An 11,065-nucleotide genomic window follows, 5' to 3' on the forward strand; every position below is an offset into this window, starting at 1 on the left:
TCCCCTCTCATCTCACTCTACTCCCCTTCACGCACTCTCCTACCTCTCCCCTCTCATCTCACTCTACTCCCCTCCACGCACTCTCCTACCTCTCCACTCTCATCTCACTCTACTCCCCTCCACACACTCTCATACCTCTACCCTCTCATCTCACTCTACTCCCCTCCACGCACTCTCCTACCTCTCCCCTCCCATCTCACTCTACTCCCCTTCACGCACTCTCCTACCTCTCCCCTCTCATCTCACTCTGCTCCCCTCCACACACTCTCCTACATCTACTCTCTCATCTCACTCTACTCCCCTCCACTCACTCTCCTACCTCTCCCCTCTCATCTCACTCTACTCCCCTCCACACACTCTCCTACCTCTCCCCTCTCATCTCACTATACTCCCCTCCACACACTCTCATACCTCTACCCTCTCATCTCACTCTACTCCCCTCCACGCACTCTCCTACCTCTCCCCTCCCATCTCACTCTACTCCCCTTCACGCACTCTCCTACCTCTCCCCTCTCATCTCACTCTGCTCCCCTCCACACACTCTCCTACATCTACTCTCTCATCTCACTCTACTCCCCTCCACTCACTCTCCTACCTCTCCCCTCTCATCTCACTCTACTCCCCTCCACACACTCTCCTACCTCTACCCTCTCATCTCACTGCACCCCCCCCCCCATGCACTCTCCCCCCACGCACTCTCCTTTCCCCCCAGGCTCAAGATCTTCACTTCCCCCCTCTGCCTATGACTCACTGCCTCCTTCGCTCTCCACGATATTCAGTTTTCAGTTTAATTTATTTGGTATAGCCCTGTGAGCCATTCGGCACTTGAATCGGGTGCAACCGCAACAAACAAAACCATGAACAAGAACATCTAAAAGTGACTACGCGCAAACAGAAAAATCCAGGAAAAAACAGCAAAATCTTCCAGAAAAAGCATAGTATATCAACGCTGTGTGCAAACATCCCAATGGGGTGCAAGTCAAACAATAACAACCACAAGACAATTTTAATTAAAGTTATCAGTCTAACTCTGTACTACAACAAACAAATATGGCTAAACCAAAACGTTTTCGAATTCACCAAAATAAAGCTATAAAAGCAATGTGACAGTGGTCATAGGAACGGTGATTTATATTTTACAATAAACGACATAAACAACATGTACTACCAAACGTTGCAGCCATAGCTGGCAGCATGAGTCACTCCATAACAGCAGGAGCATCAGTAGGAGTATCACAAATGTTCAATGCACCTTTAAGGTCAGCACACTATAATCAAAACACAAGATCATACTTTGCAGCGGTCATCCGGAGCGAAACAATTGATTTCAGGCCACTGAATAGCAGTGGTAGCTAAGGGGTGTTCAACTCCTGCAGAGCAGTTTTGAGTGAAGATCTCACAGGTAGTGATCCAAGTTGCAGTTTATTGGCGATCGCATTCCAGACCCTGGGGGCATCAATAGCAAAGGCCCTTCCTCCAGTATTTGTACGGCAATAAAGAATGTGAAGCTGCTAAATAAGCGAAGACCTTATGTCACATTTGTTCTTCGAAACAGAGAGGAGATCCAGCAGGTAGTCTGCGGATTTTTTTGTAAGTGCATCGTGAATAAATAAGATCTGATGCACAAGCCGTCGAACATTAAGAGATGCTAAGTTTGACCCAATGTAGAGATCAAACTTTCACTTGCAGACGAAGGCCCTCCACAAGCCATCGTCATCTCTATAAGAGACCGTGCGAAGTAACAAACAAACAACAACAAAACAACATCCGTCTCGCTGCATGCCGTGCACGAGTAGCTGATGCCCTAAATAAAATATATATTTACTTGCATAGTAAAATAATTGTGTTTTTTCATTTGCTATACAGCCAGATAATACGACATATCGCTAACCTTAAACACCCAGTCGTTCGTAAAAGTTGAAGGCGGTATAGTGCTGTAGTAATAGAGCAAGTGCAGAATCACTGAACCGGAATTGATAGCTTGAAAGCATTTAGCGCGGGGCCCTTGAAAGTGCGGGGTCCGTAGCGACTACATATGTTAGTAGCTCATGTAGTAACACATGTAGTAGCTACTAGTGTAGTACATGTAGAAACTACTTTTGCTACTAGGATATAATCCGGCACTGCCCTCACCCCCATCCCGTCTCGAGTCACTCCCGGCGCCTCTTTGCGCACTTCCAACCACGGGTCGCGTCGTGCGTCTGAGCCTTCGCTGCTGCACGGCCGAGGTCAACGTACAATTGTAGTCGGTCTAAGTTCATTCTTTGGATTGCCTTGGACAGAGGGTTTTTGGCGGGCGCTCGTCCAGTAAATGGGTGAGCACAATGGCTGCAAAGCACATACTTGTCCCATATAACCACGCATTCTCCCATTCATTCGCCTCTTTCCCTTTATCAATGAACGCGCCCAGTTGAGTCTCATTGCACACATGGTATTTTATTTTCACAATGGGCCCAAACTTGGCATGTTTTGCCCCTATCCGTACAACACATTGGGAGGTAATTAATCACCTCCAGTATGCTACTTCCTGCAGTGCCAATGCCTCGCTCCTTCTCAAATTTCAACTCTGAAAAGTTTGCACACTGCCCCGGGGTTGTAACCACCACCACCATCAACCACCATCACCACCATCACCACCACCACCAACCACCATCATCACCATTTCCCCACCAACCACCATCTCCACCATCACCACCACCAACCACCACCACCACCATCTCCCCACCACCACCATCTCCCCACCAACCACCATCTCCACCATCACCACCACCACCAACCACCATCACCACCAACCACCATCTCCCCACCAACCACCACCATCACCATCACCACCAACCACCATCTCCCCACCAACCACCATCTCCACCATCACCACCACCACCAACCACCACCACCACCATCTCCCCACCACCACCATCTCCCCACCAACCACCATCACCACCACCATCTCCCCACCACCACCATCTCGCCACCAAGCCACCACTTTCACCCAGCCGTCCAGGGGGGGAGAACCGTTGTCTCTCCGGATCCACCACGTGTGCAGCCACCACGTGTACCGACACTGCCGCGCCCGTCATCACCTGCAGCTACTCCTACTCGAGTGGCCCCAGAGTGGCACTGTGACCCCCCCCCTCCGACTCGTCAACTCGCTAACAGAGCCCGCACGGGAGGTGGGGAGAGGGGGGGTGTGGGATCTGGGCCTGAAAAGATCTGCGCGCTCCGAATAGGGGCCGTCCATAAATGACGTAACAAGATTTTGGACGATTTTTTACCCCCCACCCTCATCGTCACACGGCGTCACAAAAAGTCAGACCCCTCCTCAAATATGACGTCACAAAGCTCTGCCCCCCCCCCCCAAAAAAAAACATGCTTCAAATCGCTTGAAATTATTGTCATAGCAGTGCGTATTTAATGTGCCGCTGCACTCTGATGTTGTCGGAGAAAACATTTATTAAAAGTCTATTTAATTAAGTAGAACGTGTTGTCTATATTTATTTAAAGTTGCGCATTTTGATGTGACGTCACATTTCTAAAACCCGACCCCCTCGTCACACATCGTCACAAATGTCTGACCCCCCCCCCCCCTCTAGGTGCGTGACGTCATTTATGGACGGCCCCTTAGCCTGCTTGCCGCCAACTGAATTTTAAATGCATTGAGTAATTTTTTTTGGGCGGCGCGTGGCATGGGTACTGGGGAAGGGTTCGTTGCAATGGATGTGAGCAAAGCCACGTGGGGGGGGGGGGGGGGGATATCACCGAGTTGGGGCTTAATGGCTGAGACGAACGAACGGAAGGAACGGGGCTCCCGTGTGCGCTGCTGCCCTTGCTGCTGCTGCCCTTGCTGCTGCCCTTGCTGCTGCTGCCCTTGCTGCTGCTGCTGCCCTCGCTGCTGCTCTTGCTCCTGCTGCCCTCGCTGCTGCCCTTGCTGCTGTTGCCCTTGCTGCTGCTGCCCTTGCTGCTGTTGCCCTTGCTGCTGCTGCTCTTGCTGCTGCTGCTCTTGTTCCTGCTGCCCTCGCTGCTGCCCTCGCTGCTGCCCTCGCTGCTGCCCTTGCTGCTGCTGCTGCCCTTGCTGCTGCTGCTGCCCTTGCTGCTGCTGCCATTGCTGCTGCTGCTGCCCTTGCTGCTGCTGCCCTTGCTGCTGCTGCCCTTGCTGCTGCTGCTGCCCTTGCTGCTGCTGCCCTTGCTGCTGCTGCCCTTGCTGCTGCTGCCCTTGCTGCTGCTGCGCCCGTGACATCGCGAGACGAACCCCAGATGTCGAGGCGCTGCCTGGCACGGGGAGGGAGAGGCGGTAGGGGACCCCCACCTTGTTGTGTACACGGTAGGACGCACGCAAATGCGAATCTCACCAATGCCCCTAAACCCAACCGTGAACCCGCATTAGCTAATCAGTCCCAACCATCACCCGACCGCTAATATGACAAATTGCCACTAATTGGACTAATTCCCATCACCGTACGAGCCAATTACACGATAACTCCAACCCGTGCTGTTTGCTAACATCTGCCAATCACAACCCAGCCACTATCCCCTCCCCACCGAAACCCTCTTCATACCCCCCCCCCCGCTCCGTCAGTCATCTCTTCGCTTCTCACGCCGGGCAGTGACAGCGCCCTCTAGCGGCCTCGGGTTAGACAGGCGGCGGTAGTGACAGTGGTGGTGGGGGTGGTGGTGGTGGTGGGGGTGGTGGGGGTGGTGGGGGTGGTGGGGGGGTGGTGGGGGTGGTGGGGGTGGTGGGGGTGGTGGGGGGTGGTGGGGGTGGTGGGGGTGGTGGGGGTGGTGGGGGTGGGGGTGGTGGGGGTGGCGGCGGTAGTGACAGTGGTGGTGGGGGTGGTGGGGGTGGTGGGGGTGGTGGGGGGGTGGTGGGGGGTGGTGGGGGGTGGTGGGGGTGGTGGGGGGTGGTGGGGGTGGTGGGGGTGGTGGGGGTGGTGGGGGGTGGTGGTGAGACTTCAGTTGCCAGGGCTCGGCACCCCCAGCCCCATGGCTCCGTTGAGCCCCCCCACAATCACCCCCCCCGCTCACCCCCCCCCTCACCCCCCCACCACCCCCCCCTCACCCCCCCTCCCTCCCACCCCACAATCACCACCCCCCCCACCCGCTCACCCCACGACGGGAGGCGAGAGGAGCCCGGAGCCAGGACGCGAGAGGCAGACGGGGCCATGGAGGAGGAGGAGGAGGTGCAGACGCGTTCGGTGGAGCACATCCTCACCCTGTTGATGGCGCAGGTGAGGCTCCCCCCTTGTGGCTCCACCTGGACCCTCACAGATTATCCTCGAGCGCACCCCCCCCCCACACCACCCCCACCCCCCCCCCCGTGTGTGTGTGACGCTCACACCACACCCCACCCCACACACCTTTCTAAGTAGCGGTAGCGCGTTGCACTACGAACCTGGCCACCCGAGTTCGATTCCAACACCAGTGACGATTATCTGAACCGGTCCTGGGCCTCCCCTAGGTCGACTCAGACTATCAACACCGGTGACGATTATCTGAACCGGTCCTCGGCCTCCCCTAGGTCGACTCGGCCTCAAATGAGTACCTGGTGCGGTGCGTAAACATCGCGACTGGGGAGACAAAGGCGACCGGCTCGTGGTGGCTGGCTTACCCCCCCCCTTGGTGTGCCGTGCCGGCCTTCATAGGTGCTCGCTAACAGCACTTGCCCCAACAGTCTGTGCAGGCTATACGGGGGATCTTTGTCTTTGTGAGTAGAAACTCCCTTCGCCTTTCCAGGTGAGGTCGCCGGCTGAATTTGTCAGCTGGTTTTGTGTGGAATTGGCAGTTTAGTTGCTGCAGCTGCTGCCGAGTTGATTGTATATTTGGTGACAACGAGCTTGCTTGTTGGGGGCAAGCGCTTGAGGTGTCACCTCCACGTACGCTGAGCGCTCACCGTGGCGGCTGAGCGGCGTTTGCGATTGATCGAGTGATTTGCACCTTTTAGGAGTCAGACCAGGAGGCATGGGCGCGTTATTATAATCAATGTTTTAGAGCCGTTCAGTTTTCTTCATTCAGTTGGCACGGATTGATATTCGCGACTGAGTGAAAGTTACGGCTGTAAATTTCCCGGCAGATTGTTCAGCCAGCTTGTGACTTTTGTTTTGTTGTTCATGCGCGGCAGCTAAACTCAGTAGCGCTTTTGTGTGAAGCCAATAGTCGTCATCCTGTCCCAAATGCTGACCCTGTCAGAGAAATGTGGAATTTCCACCACGGGCTCAAGGGCCATGCTCTATTGAGATGAGGATAGACTCAGGGACGACACTTTGACTTGCTTTGAAAGTTCCACACATTTTGGACCCCAATAACTGATCAACCATAATTAATGATCGTTCAAACTCCACTAGTTGTTGTGAGGCTTGCGTCTCCACGTGTTATTACAAATGTGTATTTGTCCAAAGAAAGCGGTGCACAGTTTGCTTGCTTCCTTCGACATAGCCCTGGACAGCCACACTCGTTTCCTTCGAACTGCTCTTTGTGTTGAAAGAAGTTCAACGTGCATACAACGTAGCCCACGGCAAACACGGGACGTTGGCACGTTTACCGGGAAGGCCGATGGGGCCGAACCGCATTTGTCTATTCCCGATGTGGAGGCGCGGCATCTCGCGCCCCTTCTCCTGAATGTTGAATCCACTCGTGAAAGTGACGAGGTGCAGGAGGGGCTCGCGAAGTTGGACGCCGTCGCCGTACCGCAAACTCCGCGCGTACGCAAGACCACTCCCGTCCTCTCGGCATTCTGGGAGGCCCGGGGGGATCATTTCTGAAAACCGACCCGCAGATGCGAAGAACTTGCAAGAACGTCCGTCCAATTTTAGGGCGCAGCTATTTTCATTGACACAAGTTGCGTGGACGTGGCGGTGGTGGTGTTGCGGTGCTGCGGTGTTGCGGTGCTAAACGCTTGCGGCAGTGGATACTTCTACAACCACGGTATCGGGGTGTCTCCGTTGTGTTAGCAACACCGGTTCACGATGTTCGCAAAAAACATTCGCGCAAATGAATCTCCGCACGGTCGTTTTTGCATGCGCACAGAGAGAAGGCACCGTGGAAGTCCCACTCCTCATGCAAAGTCGACTTGATCATCATCAGCAGCAGCAGCAGCAGCTGGATGACGTCTTCTCCAAGCCCTTTTAAAAATATAGATCAAGGTTCAACAATCAATCGTGCTCCTGTGCAAGAGCGAGTCTGGTCACTCCATCTCCGCGGAGGACGCCCTCTCGGACAGAGTTCCCTCCGTGGGTCGCCGCTGCTCTCGTCCATCAAATCCCTTCGAACTCCTCCTAGCCAAGGGTGGGATTGCAAACGGGAGGACGCCCGTCGCGGAGACGGAGCGATGGAATTTTAGTTCACGTGTGGGAGCGAGATTCAGTACAGCGTGACTAGACCATGCGAGATGGTGGGGAAGTATTTAATACAGCAGTGGATAGAACTTGACGTATTATGGTGTCCAATTAGAGGCTTACATACCAGCACTGCTGTATATAAGTGTTGAGAGAGTTTGTTTAGGACATTCATAATTTGCTGATTACTCCATGGAGCAATAGAGTAATTGTCTCCCATAACGTCACGCTTTAATCGGTTATTTTCAAAAGTAAGGTCATATTTTTTTTTCTTAAACGCATGTTTATTAGTTGGGGAAGTCACGGCACTCCGCTAAGTTCGCATCGTTTCGTAACGTGATCTGCGCTTGGATGAGCAGCAGCTGTTCTTGCGTTCAGACCCAGCCGCCGACAAGCTCAGAAAATAAAAGGTTAGAGTAATCATGAAAATGTAATCAACCGATGCATCGCTCCGTGACATTAATCTGATTGCGTGCTAAACACGAGAGTACAAATATGAAATTACCAATACCACCTGCCTCCTCTGATAATTTGATAACACTAAGCCCGTTAGTCGTGATCTTACCGGTAGCTTTGTCAGTCCACTGTCAGATGAGAACATCTCTCCATGCTGACGATGACCTCCTCTCTCCATGCTGGAGAGAGGAGGTCATCGTCTGCTGGACGGTGTATGTCTGGTACTTAGTTGCGACTGTTAGTGTAACTATCCATATGTCAATAAAAAAATTCGTCATCATAAATGTTTTTTTTTTCAAGGCCCCATTGTGTAAAGTTTGCAACTCTTAGCATCTTCTCATCTCTGGCCTTTGTGCTATGAAAAGCTATTTTCCAAAATGTAGCGTATACTATATGTATTCCTCTCAGGACCGCACACAGTGTTATTTACAAATGTCTACATTTTTGTTGTTATTTCTCAAAGGTCAGATGTTTGACCATACTTCACCACACCGGACAGTGTGGGTCGGCGAAACGCGGGGAGACTTAGCGTCAGTTTTGGATATCGCTCACCGCTCATATTTCACCTGGCAAGAAATCAAACTCGTGTCGCCAGGCTCTAACCACTGCAACAAGCACTTTCAGAGACTACCACCACAACGCCACGTGTCCTAGATTCACACACACTCACACGGGCGAGCGGCACGTCCGGTTTTAGCCGCTGTAAGGGGATCGCGCACGTGACCAGGCCCTGCCTTGATCCTTCCACTGCTGCCTCGGTGTGACGAGGCCAGGGGAATGGCTGGCATTCAGGCCCGTAAAATCCGCGCCTTCTTTGACGCGGCGTAGACAGCTGCTTGCCTCTCTCACGACCCGGTGTTGGGGGGGTGAAGGGGAGGGTGCTGTGACCAAAATATGGGTTCCCTGGTGGGTGAAATAGACATCTCTTTCATTTTACAAGCCGACCACGCGTCAGATATTTTTTTGCGTTGGTCCCTTTTGTGTGGACTAAGTGTGTAAGGTCAAAGTAGATTCGACGCTTTCGTGACCGCCGGAATTACTCTTTGGTTCTTTTCGGTAAAGTCACGTGGAAAGAAATTCAATTAAATAATAGAATACGACGTTGCGATTGCAACACAAGCAACCATCGTCAGGTACAAATTAATGAGAAAACAAACGTAGTAAACTTGGAAATATAATGCGATACAACACAGAGAGTCGGCCAACACAACAGTCAACACCCCACCTGGTTGATCACGTTCCTCCAAAGATTGCTAAATTTGAGAGAGAGACACACAGAGACAAGCAGAGAGAGACTCACACATAGCAAGGTCACACAGAGTTCAGGTGTCTCCCTGCGCTAACCGAGCGATGGAACAGCAGTCTCTTCTGCTGGCCGTTGTCAACGTCAGGGGGCTCAAATATTCCGCATTCCTATGCCATGCACAGGTCTCGGGGAAAGCTGCTACTTTGTTTCAATCAGCCTCGGAGGAATGGCCGGGGAAAAGTTGACCCCCCTCCCCCACCACCCGCGCCCGAGAACCGCAATCGGAGCTTGCGGCCGTGTGGCGCTCGCTTTGCCAGAAGCGGGCAGCCCTGCGAAGGGTGCGGCACGTCCTGCAGGAGACTCGGCGCCGCGAAGTTAAAGGCGCTAGCGCTGAAATCGCTCGCTCGCGCCACTGCAGGCACGCAAGGGTGGGTGGGGGGTGGGGGGGGTGGTGGCTCCGCTAGAGGGAGCACTTTAGAGAGCCCCTCCAGAATGGCATTTGGGCTAATATTTCACACTGGCCAGGACATCTTGGAACACGTGGGAATTGCACGCAAATTATCCAATGGGAATAATAAAAAAAGCAGCAATCCTCGCCCCCTTGGTGAAAAAAAACAAACCGAACACTTTACACTCCCCGCTTACTCGTGATCTGCCGATCATCTGCCCGAGGACGAACCCAGTTGACAGTTTACACGACTGGCTTGATGGACAAAGGTGCCTGGGGAGATTCAAGAAACTTTCAACTGCCGCGCCGGACGGTAGAACCGGTGACTTGGGGATCGCAAAGCCAGCGCGACAGCTCTAGAACCCTGCGGCAGCACCTCCATGGATTAGGACCTCCCCCTCACCCACTCACCCACTATTCACTACCGCTGGCGGTGGCGAGATGTTAACTACCTCGCCTGGTATGCAGGAGGTCGTGGGTTCGATTACGACCCTGACGCCTGCTGCTGTATGTTTGGAGTTTGTGTGTCTCTCTTATCATCATCACGGTGGCTAGGAGATGTTAACGACCTCGCCTGGTGTACAGGAGGTCGTGGCTTCGATCCCGACCCTGACACCTGCTGCTGTATATTTGGAGTGTGCATGTCTCTTTCTTTCCAGGTGGTCGCGTGGATTTTTCCTCCGGGTCCTCCGATTTTTCCCCTCCACGTTTAGAATCAACATCACGCTTTTAGAGAAATTCGTCCGATATAAATGTCCACGTGTGATGATGATAGGCCACTTCACTTGTGATAGCCAGGTCGCTCCTGAAAAATGGATCCACACACGTAGCTCAGGGGCCATCCATAAATGACGTCACGCACCTAGGGGGGACGAGGGGGGGGGGGTGAGAAATGTGACGTCACATCAAAATGTGCAACTTTAAATAAATATAGACAACACGTTCTACTTAATTAAATAGACTTTTTTAAAATAAATGTTTTTTTCCTACAACATCAGAGTGCAGCGCCACATTAAATACGCACTACAATGACAATAGTTTAAAGCGATTTGAAGCATTTTTTTTTGGGGGGGGCAGAGCTTTGTGACGTCATTTGAGGAGGGGGGGGGTCTGACTTTTTGTGACGCCGCCTGACGATGGGGGGGGGAGGGGGGGGGATCAAAAATCTTCCAAAATCGCCAGACGTCATTTACGGACGGCCCCTCAGCGGGCCTCACCTGGCCAAAAATAAACATCGTTTACAAGTCCGCGCTTTAACGGCCAACGCAACTCGCTCCCCGCAGACCACGACCCTCGTCAGCTGGCAGGCGGCCCGGCGCTGGGCAGCCGGGCCGCCGGCGGCGGCGGCGGCGGCGTCAGAGGCGGCAAGGGCGGCGCGTGCCGGGCGCGACCTCCTGCACGCCGTGGAGCGCTTCGCCCGCCTCGGGGAGCTGCTGGCCGCCCAGGAACACGAGCTGGAGCCGGCCGCACTGCGGGCCAGTGCCGATGTCCGCGGGGCGGGTACGGGGAGACGCGGCGGTTGGGGGCTGGGGTGGGGGCGGGGGACACGGGGGTGGAGGGGGGACGGGGTGGGGGGGGAAGTGGGGGGGG

This window comes from Lampetra fluviatilis, chromosome 1, assembly GCF_964198595.1.
Source record: "Lampetra fluviatilis chromosome 1, kcLamFluv1.1, whole genome shotgun sequence".
In the NCBI taxonomy this organism is placed as follows: domain Eukaryota; kingdom Metazoa; phylum Chordata; class Hyperoartia; order Petromyzontiformes; family Petromyzontidae; genus Lampetra; species Lampetra fluviatilis.